Genomic DNA, 16,707 nt, shown 5'->3' on the forward strand with positions numbered 1-16,707 from the left:
AGAAATAAAAATTTGGTATCCAAATTTTGGATAGGTTACCTTGGGGGGCCGCCCCACCCCCAAAATATACCATATATATATTTGGACCAATCACGACAATATAGGACTCAAATGAAAGGTATTTAGAAGAAGAAAATATATTTGATATCCAATTGTCGGGCAAAGTGTTAGGGGGACCACCCCAAACCCCAAAACACCCCTGAATCGGACATATTAACCGACCATGGCAATATGGGATTCAAATGAAAGGTATTTGCGAGTAGAATACGAATCTGATATCCAAAGGTGGGACCAAGTGTCTGGGGGTCCACCCCTTCCCCAAAACACCCCCCAAACAGGACTTGTTTACGGACCATGCCAATATGGGGCTTAAATAAAAGGTATTTGATAGTGGAATGCGAATCTGATATCCAAATATGGGGCCAAGTGTTTGGGGGGGCCGGCCCTTCCCAAAAGCACCCCCTAAATGACAAATTTACGATCATAGCAATATGAGGCTTAAATGAAAGGTCTTTGGAAGTAAAGCAAGAATTTGATATAAATATTCGGGAAAGGTGTCTATGGGGCCACCTCACCCCCTTAACACCACCCAAATAGGACGTATTTGCTGACCATTGCAATATGGGGCTCAAATAAGAGGTATTTTAGAGTAGAATACGAATCTGATAAATATTTTCAAAGCCAAGTCACTGAGTGGCCGCACATCCCCCAAAACACCCCACAAACCGGACATGTTGGTCAACTATGGAAATATGGGGCTCAAATGAAAGGTAATTGAGAGTAGACCACATATCTGATACCAACATTCGGGACCAACTGTCTAGGGGCCGTCCCATATCCATAGCAACCCCCATATAGGAGATATTTGCTCGCCATGACAATTTGGGTCTTAAAGAAAGTGGAGCTCGATATTGTTAGTTTTTAGGACCCATAACCCAAATGGGACATGTTTTCTAACTTTTGCCATAAAGGGGTTTAAATGAAAGGTATTTGAGATTAGAAAACATATTTGATATCCAATTTCGAGGTCAATGGCAATATGGGGTTCAAATAATTGTTATTTGAGAGTGGAGCATGATGCTGATATATTTTAGGGCTAAGTATTTGGGGGACCATTCAACTCCCAAAACATACCTAAATCGGCCATATTTACCTACCAGGTAAATATGGGGCTCAATTAAAAGGTATTCGGGAGTAGAGAATGAAATTGACACCCACTTCCGTGATCAATTTTCTGGGGGTCTAACCCTTCCCCAAAACAAACAGCAATTATTTTCTGACCATCGCAACGTGGGGCTTAAATTAAGGTATTTGGTAGAAGAATATGAATGTCAAATCTAAATGTGGGGCCAAGTATTGGGTCCCAAAACACCCCACAAGCAGTACAAATTTATCGATCATGGCAATATGTGGCTCATATGAAAGGTATTTGAGATTAGAAAACGAATTTGATGACCAATTTTGGGCCCGACAGTGGGTATCAATTCTTGCTCTACCCCCAATACCTTTCATTTAAGCTCAACATTGACATGGTCGGTAAATATGCCCGATTTAGAGGTGTTTTAGGGATTGGGGTGGTCCCCCAAGCACAAAGCCCGGAAAATATATCAGCAACGTGCTCTATTCTCATATATCTATATATCTTTTTTTGAACCCCTTATTTCAAAAGTCAGAAAATATGTCCGGTTTGGGGTATTGGCCCTAAAAACTATAAATATTTAGTTCCACTCTCTTTAAGACCCAAATTGTCTTGGTGAGCAAATACATCATATTTGGGGGTTGTTATGGTGGTGTTGGTCCCTAATGTGGTCTACTTCCAAATACCTTTAATTTGAGCCCCATATTTCCATAGTCGGCAAACATGACCGGCTTTGCGGGTGTTTTGGGGATGGGAGGCCTCTCAATGAGTTGGTTTTGAAAATATATATCGGATTCGTGTTCCACTCTAAAAACCCTCTTATTTGAGCCTCATATTGCAATAGGCAGCAAATACTTACTATTTGGGTGGTGTTGTGGGGGTGAGGTGGTCCCATAGACACTTTTCCCGAATATTGATATCAGATTCGTGCTTTACTCCCAAAGACCTTTCATTTGAGCCCCGTATTGCAATGGTCGTAAATTTGTCCCCTTTGGGGAATGTTTTTGGGGAGAGGCGGCAACCCAGGAACTTGCTCCCATATTTGGATATCAGATTCGTATTCTACTCTCAAATATCTTTCATTTGAGTCCCATATTGCCATCGTCGGTAAATATGTCCGATAGGACATAGGGTCCGATAGGGGTGTTTTGGGGGTTGGGGTGGTCCCCCTAGCACTTGGTCCGACAATTGGATAAAAGATACGTTTTCTTATCCTTAATACCTTTCATTTGAGTCCCATATTGTCGTGATTGGTCTAAATATATGTTTGGTAGGTTTTAGGGTGGGGCGGCCCCCCTAGGTACCCCATCCGAATTTTGGATACCAAATTTTTATTTTTAGGGTTCTATATGGGAGCCCACAAAATTTCGCTTAATCTCCGACATCTAGCGTTTCTGAAAATTAGGGTAAGGGGGAGGGTCCGCCCCCCTTCAGATTTAAAAAAATTTTGTACCCTATTTTCACCATGGGATCATTATGCACCATCTGTGAAAATTTCAAGAAAATTGGTTCAACCGTTTCTGAGTCTATAAGGAACACACAAACAAACAAACAAACACAAATTGATTTTTATATATTGAGTTACCCAAAACGTAAATGCGGATTTTTCATATAGTCGGCGTTGACAAATTTTTTCATTGCATTGCATTAATTGCATTCTTTCTTTTGTCAGTTATCAGCTGTTACTTTTAGCTTGCTTTAGAAAAAAAGTGTAAAAAAAGTATATTTGATTAAAGTTCATTCTAATGGTGATTTCGATTGTGAAAAAAAGTGCAGCATTTTTTCGACATGTTGCACTGAGATCGAAATTTTGTGTTCGATTCTCCAAAAAAGTGTAACCCCACCACCGGGTAAATGTTCGTTTGTAATGGTGTTGCCCACTGAAAGTAAAAAAATGCTGCATTTTCTACACCGTGGCTAGGCTAGGATGGAGAATGCCGCACTTTAAATCAGCTGCTATCATTTCATGTGCATGCCACCGTTCAAGCAAATTTTGGTTGAAAAGAAGAAGAAGAAAACAATTTGTAGAATATTTGGCAAAATATTAAAAAGAAATACATAAAAAAAGGAAAAAGTAATCGCGTTTTATTTAGCTAACGGCATATTAGATGCATTGCTACATTTTACAGCATTATTTGGTTGAAATTACAATATACGGGCATATTAACATGTTCGATTGAAAATGTAAAAAGTGTAAAACTATGAGAGGGATAAGGCAGCATTCCCAAAATGTTGTCCCGTATAAGTGCAACATTAGTGTAACATTTTTTTTCAGAATCGAAATCACCATAAGCTTTATTAAAAATGCATTTACTTTCTTTTAAAAAATCCGCAATTACTTTTTGGGCAACCCAATATAAAGAAGAAGAACATACTGTTAGTCAAGCGATAATCGTATACTCTTTTCGTAGCATGGTATTTGACTATGAGCTCCTTAATTGTCGAAAATAAATATTCAAAGGATAATTTTGTTCCATATAAAGTGAAAGAAGGCACAACGGAGCGGGCCCGCTTCAGCTAGTTTTCTATAAAAGGAAATTCTCTTGTTTATGTCTAGCCAGTTCAATGGAATTACCGTATTTGAGCAACATTTTTATTTCACCATAAATAAATTCCATTCATTTGTTCGCCTTGATTTGGCAAATTTCTTGCGTTATTCACAAATTGCTTACCATACAGACAGACATTCCGAAATGTAGAGTGCCACCTCTAATACAACAAGTGACGAGTATATTAGACTCTCGCCGATTGAGGCTGATGCTGAGAATGCCGCCGCACCGTTGATGGCGATGATGACGAGGATGAATGCAAAGTTTATTTTAGTTTCAAACGGAACACGCGAGCTGAATGTTGCTTGGTTGGATGGTTTGTTTGTTTGCTTAAACGAAGAAGAAGAAGAAGAAGAAGAGGGAAAACAAAAAGAAACGAAAACGGCAGACAGCAGACGGTACAACCATTTCTCAATAAGATCGGCACCGACAAATTTCAAAATCGAAACGAAAAAGATAAACAAACTTAAAGCGATTTTTTTTATGTTAAAACAAAAGTTCAATTCTTCCCCATGCTTATTGCACAATTGTGAATAATTTTTTTCCCGCACTCCCTGCCTCACAGTGGCATAGATAAGAGAGTCATAAATATTACTAAGGAAAAACAAAATATTGCAAAAAGTAGGGTGGAGGTGAAAACTGAAACCGAAAGGCCACAATCATAGGAATTCCATGGAAAACTAAAAGCAACAGCGTAGCACTAATGCAGCGAAAAGCAAAAAAAAACCAAGAAATTTTTGAAATAAATCGGGCCACGATATGTAAACAAAAAGTCTCATAAGTGCATGAATAAGTGTGGCAAAAAATAAATAAATAAAAAAAGGTGATTAATAGTGTATAAAAATAAATAGAGAAAAAAATAAATAAAAAAAATTAAATCATAACAAAACAGCCTTGCAAGGCATGTGGTGCAAAGGAAAAAAATTAAAAAAAATTTTTTCATAACAAAACAGCAGTGAAATGAAAAAAAATATTTGAGGTACTCTATTTCATAGCCTACATCGAAGCATTGAATTGATAAAACCTTTTTTCTATGGCTTGAAATTTGAATATCAAGTGGCAAAGTGATGCTGTTTGGCAAAAACAGGGAATGTAATTTTGGATGGCTTTGAGTTTGAAAACCGAAACGAAAATCAAAAAGTAATCAATCAAAAAATAATTAAATTAAACAAGTAAAAGCGTGCTAAGTTCGGCCGGGCCGAATCTTATATACCCTCCACCATGGATCGAATTTGTCGAGTTCTTTTCCCGGCATCTCTTCTTAGGCAAAAAAGGATATAAGAAAAGAGTTGCTCTGCTATTAAAACGATATCAAGATATGGTCCGGTAAAATGTCAGCCAATTCGTATAAGAATTGCGCCCATTGGGGCTCACGAAATAAAATAGAGAGAACGATTTATATGGGATCTGTATCGGGCTATAGACCAATTCAGACCATAATAAACACGTTTGTTGATGGTCATGAGAGGATCCGTCGTACAAAATTTCAGGCATATCGGATAATAATTGCGACCTCTAGGGGTCATGAAGTCAAGGTCCCAGATCGGTTTATATGGCAGCTATATCAGGTTGTGAACCGATTTGAACCTTATTTGACACAGTTGTTGAAAGTAAAAATATAATAAAATACGTCATGCAAAATTTCAGCCAAATCGGATAGGAATTGGGCCCTCTAGAAGCTCAAGAAGTCAAATCCACAGATCTGTTTATATGACAGCTATATCAGGTTATGGACCGATTTCAACCATACTTGGCACAGTTGTTGAATATCATAACGAAATACTTCGTGCAAAAATTCATTCAAATCGGATAAGAATTGTGACCTCTAGAGGCTAAAGAAGTCAAGACCCAAGATCGGTTTATATGGCAGCTATATCAGGTTATGGACCGATTTAAACCATACTTGGCAAGGTTGTTGGGTATCATAACAAAACACGTCGTGCGAAATTCTATTCCATTCGGATAAGAATTGCGCACTCTAGAGGCTCACGAATTCAATACCCAAGATCGGTTTATATGGCAGCTATATCAGGTTATGAACCGATTTGAACCATACTTGGCACAGTTGTTGGATATCATAACAAAACACGTCGTGCAAAATTTCATTCAAATCGGATAAGAATTGTGACCTCTAGAGGCTAAAGAAGTCAAGACCCAAGATCTGTTTATATGACAGCTATATCAGGTTATGGACCGATTTCAACCATACTTGGCACAGTTGTTGAATATCATAACAAAACACGTCGTGCAAAAATTCATTCAAATCGGATAAGAATTGTGACCTCTAGAGGCTAAAGAAGTCAAGACCCAAGATCGGTTTATATGGCAGCTATATCAGGTTATGGACCGATTTGAACCATACTTGGCAAGGTTGTTGGGTATCATAACAAAACACGTCGTGCAAAATTTCATTCCAATCGGATAAGAATTGCGTACTCTAGAGGCTCAAGAAGTCAAGACCCAAGATCGGTTTATATGGCAGCTATATCAAAACATGGACCGATATGGCCCATTTACAATACCAACCGACCTACACTAATAAGAAGTATTTGTGCAAAATTTCAAGCGGATAGCTTTACTCTTTACGAAGTTAGCGTGCTTTCGACAGACAGACGGACGGACGGACGGACGGACGGACGGACGGACGGACGGACAGACGGACGGACATGGCTAGATCGACATAAAATTTCACGACGATCAAGAATATATATACTTTATGGGGTCTCAGACGAATATTTCGAGTAGTTACAAACAGAATGACGAAATTAGTATACCCCCCATCTTATGGTGGAGGGTATAAAAACGTTAGCATTTTGAATTTGGAAGTCAAAGAGTTCAAGGTCAATCAACTGAAACAAAAAACTATAAACAAAATTCAAAAAGTCTTTGTTTTCAACAGGAAATTAAGTAAATGTACCCCACTCATTGTTGCCTATGGCTTGGGGAACTTTATGGAATTGAAACACTTTTGTGTGTTAGCCTCTGGCTCAATGGGTAAAATTTGAAAACTGTATTTTCAAACGAATGTGTGCCAATGTAGATTTTAATCTTTGCGAAAATGCATCATAAATATGTACACTTTATTATCTAAATGAAATTTATTGATTATAGAGGTGTGCCTGCCTGTGCTTCAGTTGATTGAGACACATAAGGTGACTAACCTCTGAGACATTTTGTGGCGAACAGAATAGAAATGTACTAATTATTGGTTGAATGCTGAAACATTTGTTTGCCAGAAGGTGCCAAAGAAAACTGTCATGAAGATGATAATGACGATATATGTGTAAAAATACAACAAATATGTGATAAAATTAGGGTATTAATAGAACTGATAATAATTTCACAATCGATACTTATCGGGCGTAAGGCAATTGAATTAGTGCTGCTTCAAAGCATAGTTGGGAACATTTAACGGTATCATTCAAATGTCTGTCTGTGCGTTTGTAGAAAGCGCGTTAACTTTGGAACGATTAGAGCTAGATGCTTGAAATTTTGCTCTGATACTTCTTATCGATGTAGGTCAGTTACCAGAAACTAAATTTATTATGAACATTCCATTAAGGAACAGGGGATACTTCTCTCATATCAATGACTGCAGTCCGATTCAAGTTTAAGCTCAATGATAAGGGACCTCCTTTTTATAGCCGAGTCCGAACGGCGTGCTACAGTGTGACACCTCTATGGAGAGAAGGTTTACATGTCATAGCACCTCACAAATGTTGCCATTAGGAAGGGAAAATTACCGGTGAAAATTTTTCCTAATGGTCTCGCCAGGATTCGAACCCAGGCGTTCAACGTCGTAGGCGAACATGTTAACAACCTCTGCGCAACGGTGGCGCTATCGATGAAGGTCAGTTACATGAAACTAAATTTCCTATGAAAATTCCATCCTCATATCGATAAGTACAGTCCGATTTAAGTATGTCCGTGAAGATAAAGTTAACTTTAACTAGTAGAGACACAAACCAATTAAATTTTCAGCATAATGTTAATACGTTAACAGAGCTCTGTTATAAAGTTAACAGCAAATATTTAATAATAAAAAAAAGATTGTAGCTCCAAATTCCGCAAAAAAAAAAAACAAAAAAAAAAACAAAATATATCACAAACGCTTCAAATTTCCCAAAAATTATTAAACTTATATAAATATTTATCATTATCACATACATAAAACAACTTTTCTCACGAGTGCTATTCTAGATAAAGATGAGCCCACTGTGACAGACTCAAAAATAATGCGTCAATCACCGCTAGGGGATTTATTACATGGACAAAGGGCTTTCCAAAAATGCTTTCACCGACACCCTAAGTATTGAAGGAAAAAAGATATTGGCCATTTTCGATTGTATTGGCCATATCAGAGCATTTTCACTTTAAAGAAAGATCGGCCCACTGTAGCGGACTGAAAAATAGTGCGTAAATCACCGGTTGGGGATTTATTATATGGACCAAGGGCTTTTCAAAAATTCTTTAATCGTTGTGTATTGTTTTTTGTACAGATTCTTTTTTTGTCCATTGGCAGGTTAAGTTCGAAGATGGGCTATATCGGACTATGTCTTGATGTAGCCCCCATATAGACCGATCTGCCGATTAAAGGCACATAAAAGCCACATTTACTATCCGATTTTGCTGAAATTTGAAGCAGTGAGTTGTGTTCGACATCTATTTTAAATTTGACCCAGATCTGCCCAGATTTGGATATAGCTGCCATATAGACCGATCTCTCGATTCAAGATCTTGGGGCCCATAAAAGGCGCATTTATTGTCTAATTTGTCTGAAATTTGAGACAGTGAGTTGTGTTAAGTCACAAAACATCCTTCTTTAATTTGGGCCAGATCAGTTCATATTTGGATATAGCTGCCATATAAACCGATCTCTCGATTTAAGGTCTTAGGCCCATAAAAAGGCGAATTTTATTGTCCGATTTCGCTGACAATAATACAGTAGGTTGTGTTTAGCCCCTCGATATTCTTCTTAAAGATGGCCTAGATCGGTCCATATTTGGATGTAGCTGCCCTATAGACAGACCGATCTCTCGATTTAAGGTCTTGGTCCCATAAAAGTCGAATCTTTTGTCTGATTTCGCTGACATGTAGGACATTAAGTTGTATTTAGCCCCTCGATATCTTTCTTGAAGATGGCCCAGATCGGTCCAGATTTTGATATAGCTGCCATATAGTCCGATCTCTCGATTTAAGGTCTTGGTCTCATAAAAGTAGAATTTTTTTTGTCAGATTTCGCTGAAATTTAGGACCGTGAGTTTTGTTTGGCCCTTCGATATCCTTCCTGAAGATGACCCAGATATGGATATAGCTGTCATATAGACCGATCTCTCGATTTAAGGTCTTGGGCTCATAAAAGGCGCATTTATAGTACGATTTCGCCGAAATTGGGACAGTGAGTTGCATTAGGCCCTTCTACATCTCTCTTCAATTTGGTCCAGATTGGTTCAGATTTGGATATAGATGCCATATAGACTGGCCACTCGATTTAAAGTCTTGACACCATAAAAGGCGCATTTATAATCCGGTTTCGTTGAAATTTTACTCAGTGACTTATGTTAGTCTTTTCGACATCCATGTCCTCTTTGCTCCAGGTCGCTCTATACTTGGAGCTGCCAAAAAGACCAATATTTTGTTCTACAAAATTGAACAGTGGCTTGTATTTATTAGACCACACAATGTCAATGCTGAATTTGGTCCAAAGTAGGGCTGCGGCGTCGAACAATTTTGACTCGACTCCGACTCCTGGCAAAATGCTCGACTCCGAAAATTGAGGCTTCTAGGGGCTCAAGAATTCAAGTACGGGTATCAGTTTATATGGAGGCTTTATCAGTTTATAGACCGAATAGGAGCGTACTTGGCATGGATGTTGGAAGTCATACCACAAGCCTTTGTTCCGAATGTCAGCCAAATCGGTTAAAAATTAAGGCTTCTAGGGTTTCAAAAAGTTAAACCCGGGAATCAGTTTATATGGGGGCTATATCGTTATCCGTTTTTAGATCGTACTCGGCAGAGATGTTGGAAGTCAGAAGTCTTTGTGCCAAATTTAAGCCAACTTGGATGAAGCTGAAGAATTAAAAACCGGGAATCGTTTTATATGAGGCTTATATCTAAATCTCTATAGATATGGCCCATTTACAATCCCCAACCACCTACAAGAATGAAAAATACCGGTGAAAATTTTCAAGCGGATATCTTTATTCGTTCGACCGCTATGGTGATTTCGAAGGACGGGCGGACGAACGGACAGACGGACAGGAGGACAAACAGACGGTCATGGCTAGATCGACTTAAAATTTTACAACCATAAAGAATTTCCTCTTACACTTTATAGGGGCGCAATTGGTATCTGAGTTGTATGAAATTTGGCACGATGAATCTAAAACAAGTGTGGTTGGAATTGGTCCACAAGTAGGTATAGTTTCGATATAAACTAATCTGCCCATTTTACTTCTTTAATCGTCAGAGGGCGCAATTTTTATCCAGTTTGACTTCAACTTTGCACCATGGACTTCAACAATGTACCTCTAAAATCTATGTCAAATATAATCCAAAAAGGTCTATAACTTTGTTCAACTTTGTTGAACAATAAATTAAGAATTAACGCTAACTCTAATTAACTCTTCTTCTCTTCTCTGTAAATTTTTTATTGTAACTTGGCATTACTGTTGTCAATTTTAATTTTGTGAACGAGATAATTTCTGCTAAGGCCTCCTTCAACTTTGTCAAGTATGGTCAGTATCGGTTCATTAAGTGGTATAGCTTCACTATAAATCGATCCACGAAATTTACTTAATGAGCCCCTAGAGGGCGCAATTCTTATCCGATTCCGTTGAAATTAAGTTAGGTTAGGTTTAAGTGGCAGTCTGCCATCAGACTCACATAGACGTTTTCGTCCATTGTGATACCACAGGAACGGAAGATGGCTTCTAGTTCCTACCGTTGAACCATCTGCAGATTCTCAAAGAAATGAGAACCTAAAGTGGAAATCCTTCTAACTGTTAGTATGGGACACACACACAGAAGGTGTTCTATAGTCTCTACTTCCTCGACGTCCCTACAGCTTCTGCAAAAGTCGTTGCTAGCAACCTTCAGTCTGTCAGCATGTTTTCCGATTAGACAGTGACCTGTCATGACGGACACAATGATTAAAACGTCTGTTGAAATTAAGCACGATTATTTTTATTACTATCTCGTCCTATTTGATTCATAAACTGATATAGCTCCCATATAAACCACATACCCAATTATAATTCTTGAGCCTCCAGAGTGTGCTATTCATATCCGATTTCCCTGAAACTTTGTCCGATGACATTCACTACTACCTCCAATATTCTAACTCAATATGATCTGACCCTCGACTTTTCTAGATTCAGTCAGCACTGCCCGACTTTTGCCTTTCATTTCTTGTTGATACAATTTTTACCACGCACTGGCTTTATTACATTAAAATTAATGTCCTATGGAGCGTATGGTTTTTGTATAAAATGTTATGTTACTCATACGTTACCAAGGACAAGGAGTATTCTAGTTATTGCCCAGTTCTCCTTCTCAACTAAGCACATACAACTTCTTGCACACAATAAAAAATAATTTTTTATATAAATCCCGAAAATGTTTTCTATAAAAATGGAATGTTTAAAAAATATTCTTTTTGCAAATTTTTAAAGAAAAAAAATTAAATTCAAATATTAAAAAAAAAAAAATCACAAGATTTAGAAAAAAAAAAAAATTCCAAATGATCTCAAAAGATTTGAAAATTATGCTACAGAAATAAAACATTTACATTTTTTTTTTGCCCATGAACATTCCACTAAGGAACTGGGGCACACTTCTCACATATCAATAAGTATAGCCGAATCCGAACGGGGTGCCGCAGTGCGCCATCTCTTTGGAGAGAAGCTTTACATGGCATAGTACCTCACAAATGTTGCCAGCATTAGGAGGGGAAAACCACCGCTGAAAATTTTTTTCTGATGGTCTCGCCTGGATTCGAACCCAGGCGTTCAGCGTCATAGGCGGACATGCTAACCTCTGCGCTACGGCGGCCTCCGTAATAATAGGATTACAAAAAACGACAGACGGACAAGCGGTACAGAAAGGATAATTGGAAGGACGTTCATGGCTTGTAAGCATTTCTGAGTAAAACCGTACATTTTATTACAGCCACAGTAGTAGCGTAGAGTATTGATCATATTTTAACCCTAAATATATGGAAATTCCATGCTTAGAACTAAAATCCTTAACAGTATCCTTTATAAAGTGCTACATCGGTTAAGAAGAACCAATCGGAATAGGTTATCGTTAACCAAAAGCAATAATATTTCGTACTTTGCTTATTTTGTGTAGAAATAAAAACGACTGAACCAAATACCTTGAAAACTTCACAGATTTTATAGGTTGGTCTGGAAGGAAACATAGACAATATACTTTTTTGATATCTGAAGGGAGGCGGACTCCCCCCTTTACCACGAAAGTGCCACCCAAAGATAAAAGTGTACGAATTTCATATTAAAAGTTGGGTCCAAGTACCTGGGGGGCTGCCCCAGCCCCAAAACCCCTTAAAATAGGTTTATTGGACGAGCATGACTAAATGGGACTCAAATGAAGAAGTTGAAGAAGTTGAATAGAAGTTGAATACGAATATAGCCAGGAAGAAGGAATAGGCTTTATAAGTTGTAGATATCGTAAGGGGGCGGACCCCTCCGTGTTACCCCAAAAACACCACCCAAAATCAAAAGTGGATGGATAAGAACAATATGGATATCAAATGAAAGGTAGCGAAGAGTAGAATACGAATATGGTATTGAAAATTGGTTGCAAATACACAGGAAGTCGTCCTAACGCAAAACTCTTAAAAGCAGACAAATTGAACGTCCATATCAATATGGGGCTTAAATGAAAGGTATTCGGGAGTAGATTACGAATCTTGTATACAACATTAGATCAAATTGTAGGGGGTCACCCCACCCCCCAAAAACGCCCCAAATAAGCATATGACCCTTCATGACTATATGAGACTCGATTTATTTGTTTGTCCGGTAGAATCAAAAACGGTTTAACTGATTTTCTTAAAATTTTCACAAATTGTATAGGTTTTTGTGGAAGGAAACAAAGGTTATATAATTTTAAGATATCGGATGGTGGGTCCCAAGTGAAAGGCAGTTGGGAGTAGAGTACGAATCTGGCATACAAAATCAGATTAAAGGGTAGGGGGCACCCCTCCCCCCAAAAACGCCCTAAATGGGCTTATGACCCTTTATGACTATATGAGACTCGGTTTGTTTGCTTGTTCCGTGGAATCGAAAACGGCTGAACCGAGTTTCTTAATATTTTCACAGATTGTATAGGTTTTTGGGGAAGAAAACATAGGTTATATAGTTCCTAAATATCGAGTGGTGGCGGACTCTTCCCCTTACCCCATAAACGCCACCCAAACCTAAAACTGGGCCGATAAGCACAATATGGGTATTAAATGAAAGGTATTGGAGACTAGAAAACGAATATGGTATTAAAGTTTTGGGTCCAAGTATTCGGCGGGCCGGACCACCCCATCCCCAAAACTCTTCTAAACAGATGTACTCGACGTTCATGTCAATATGGGATTCAAAAGAAATTTACTCGGCAGTAGATTACAAATATGGCATAAAAAATTAGGTCCATGTAATGGGAGGTCGCCCCAACCCCAAAATACCCCAAATGGGCATATCAGCCGACCATGTCTATATGGGATTCAAATGAAAGATATTTGGAAGTTGTATATCAAATGAAAGGTATTGGCCCAGCGGGCCGGACCACCCCAACTCCAAAACTGCTCTAAACATATATATTCGACATTCATCTCAATATGCGATTTAAAAGAAAAGTATTCAGCAGTAGATTACAAATATGGCATAAAAAATTAGGCCCAAGTAATGGGAGGTCGCCCCAACCCCTAAATACCCCCAAATGGGCATATCAGCCGACCATGGCTATATGGGATTCAAATGAAAGATACTTGGGAATAGACTACGAATATGGCATTAAAATTTACGTTCAAGTTTAGGAGGCGCTTTTCATCCCAAAAATATGTCGAATAGGGTAATTGACCCATAATTGCAATATGGGACTCAAAAGGTATTTAGTTTATTTATTTTATTTCACCCACACAACAACATCGCGGTGTTATAATTTACTGTGCGGGTTCGTTATTTTACATCATTAGTGTAAAATTTGAGAGTAGAAAACGAATTTGATATCCAGTTTTGGAGCCAAGTGTTTTGGGGTACGCCCTTAATTACCCCCTAAACTGAACTTCATTTCCGACTAAAGCAACATGGAGCTTATATCAACGGTATTTGGGAGTGAAGAACGAATTTGATATCTATTTTAAGGTCAAAGGGCAGGGTGGCCGCCCAAGGCCCCAAACACCCTCCAAACGGTTCACACTGCCAATATGGGGCCCATGGGGCTCAAATTAAAGGGATTTGGGATTGGAGAACGAATTTGATATTCATATTTGAGTCGATATGTCTCCGCTAAATAGAGAGACATATCGACATTGGGGGCTTACCGGTGGCCGCCCAAGCCCCCAAACACCCTCCAAACGGTTCACACTGGCAATATGGCGCTCATGGGGCTCAAATTAAAGGGATTTGGGAGTGGAACACGAATTTGATATCCATATTTGAGTCTATATGTCTCCGCTAAAAAGAGATACATATCGACATTGGGGGCTTCCCGGTGGCCGCCCATGCCCCCAAATACCCTAGCACGAATTTGATATGCATATTTGAGTCGATAGTCTGTGCTAAAAAGAACTTCTGATTACCCTAATTTTCAAAAATACCAGATCTCGCAGATTGGTAATGTGATTCGTTTGAAACCAAACCATGGTTTCTATTGTTGGGGTCGTGTGCCGCAGGGGCCGCCCAAAACCCGGCAAATGGATATAAAGGACAATCACACATAGATCCTTGGGTTCGGAGAGCTGCCCTACCCCAAAATACCTCCCTATTATATAAAGCTATTTGGGGTGAAAGTTGATTGATTTTCGGGAAATTGATATTCATTTTCGGGACAAAGGCCATGGGGTCCACCCCACCCTCAAACACAACTTATTTACCGGCTACGCCAATATGGGGCTCATATGAAATGTTTTTGAAAGTAGAGCACGAATCTTATATTTACTTTAATAGCCAAGTCACCACACCCTAACCCGGAAATATTTACCAATGCGGTAATTCAGGACTTGAAAGTTAGTCATTTGGGAATAGAGTAAAAATTTTACTAGAAAACGAGCAGGGGCAAACTTTTCACACACGAATTAGTGCTGTCCGATTAAAGTTTTAACTCAATGATAAGGGACCTTTTTTATAGCCCAGTTCAAACGGCGTGCCGCAGTGCGACACCTCTTTGGGGAGAATTTTTTACATGATCATGCATAACATGGTACTACGCAAATATCGCCAGCATTAAGAGGGGATAACCACCCCTTTAAATTTTTGTCCAATGTTCTCGCCAGGATTCGAACGCAGGCGTTTAGCGTCATAGGCGGACATAGGTTACAATGGCACGAATTCAATATCCATATTCAGGGCGAAGTGTCCCCAACTTAAAAAGATATAACAGAGTGAAAGAAGGCGCAGCCGAGCGGGCCCAGTTCGGCTAGTTTTATATAAAAATGACAATTTGAAAAAATTTTCAATAAGAGTACAATGAAAAATATTTTTTTTTTTATTTTTTTTTAACTTTGTGAATTACTAGTAAAATTTTTTGTTGAAAAATACGTTTCAAACCTCTATCTTACGTGTGTTATTCTTTCCATTGCTGACACCATATTTTCTATTGTGCATTTGTAACAAAGAAAGCAAATCATATGACAAAAAACGTTTTGTTTAATATTTTGCGATAGTTATTTATGTCGCTTTATCTCATCTGATAAGATTAGAGAAACAAAGATCACAATCACTGACGTCTTAACAACAGATGCTGTTAAAATACCAGCAAGGAAAAGCAACAAATGCAAACTGTACCTTGATCACATGAATACATGGACAGAGAAACAGACGGCTAAATCGAATCAGAAAGTGATTCTAAGCCGATCGGTATACCTACCAAAGGGGGTAGCTCTTCTCCACCTTAGCGTTACAAACAAATGCATAAAGTATAGGGTAGAAAACTTAAAAATAGCTCCTTTCCCCACTTCCCGGATATCTCAGCGCTTGATTCTCCAGAATGCCATAATTTTCCGCCGTTGTATTGTACTCAAACAGAATTTCAACAAATCAATATTTCTCCTCTCGCACCCCTCAAAGTTTAAACAATAAATCCCTAATGGCATTGGCATTGGCATATGAGATGAATAATGAAGGCAGACACTTGAATCAATTTCCCTTTTAATTATGAAGTGATTGATTGATAATGTGGATTTTCCAAGAATTCAAAGTCGAAAATCAAGTGTTGTTGTTGTTATGTGTGTTTTTTTTTTAGAAAAATCAAAATCAAAATGTTGATTTGTTTGAAATGTTCAATAACGTCTGTTAGAAAATATCCAACTCAGAGTGAGAATAGAAAAGAAAAAAAAAAAAATAAATGAATATAAGAACAAATTTCGTCATATCGTTGAAAGAAACAAGTCAATCTCGCACACGCCACATAGACTGCTTGTGGCTGGCCGGTTAGTTGGCTCCCCAGCAGCGGTTGTGTCGACTTAAGTAATGACTCATGTACATACCCAAACGCTCATGTGGTCTTGGGGCTGTTAAAATGTTTTCTATCTATAGCTCGCATTGTAAACAGATGCCAAAAAAATGGGTAAACCCTAAATAGGCCAAAATAAAAGAGGCAGAAAAAGTCTAAAATCTAAAGGAGTGGTTTAACTTTCTTTGTTATTAAATGGGCTATTTATATATTTTTCCCACTAACTCCAGAGTCCAAAGATTCGCTCATCATCTAACACCTAGTGTTAATATTTCACAACTCAACAAAAGATCTTTGACCGTAAACCCTCACACCCAAGGTAAGCCTCACTCAGCA

The 16,707-nt window shown here is 38.4% G+C and overlaps 1 protein-coding gene across 2 annotated transcripts in view; it reads left to right on the plus strand.

Moving 5' to 3' along the window:
* The first annotated feature begins 4,002 nt into the window (after positions 1-4,002).
* LOC106090373 (uncharacterized protein DDB_G0292186) overlaps positions 4,003-16,707 on the plus strand; it is a 240,936-nt gene continuing 228,231 nt past the window's right edge. Inside the window, exon 1 of one of the 2 annotated variants that reach the window (XM_059367011.1) lies at positions 4,003-4,510. The gene's annotated coding sequence lies outside the window, so the exon portion shown is untranslated. The remainder of the gene's footprint in view (positions 4,511-16,707) is intronic. The other variant, XM_059367012.1, reaches the window with a different exon arrangement.

This window comes from Stomoxys calcitrans, chromosome 4 (genome assembly GCF_963082655.1).
Source record: "Stomoxys calcitrans chromosome 4, idStoCalc2.1, whole genome shotgun sequence".
NCBI lineage: Eukaryota > Metazoa > Arthropoda > Insecta > Diptera > Muscidae > Stomoxys > Stomoxys calcitrans.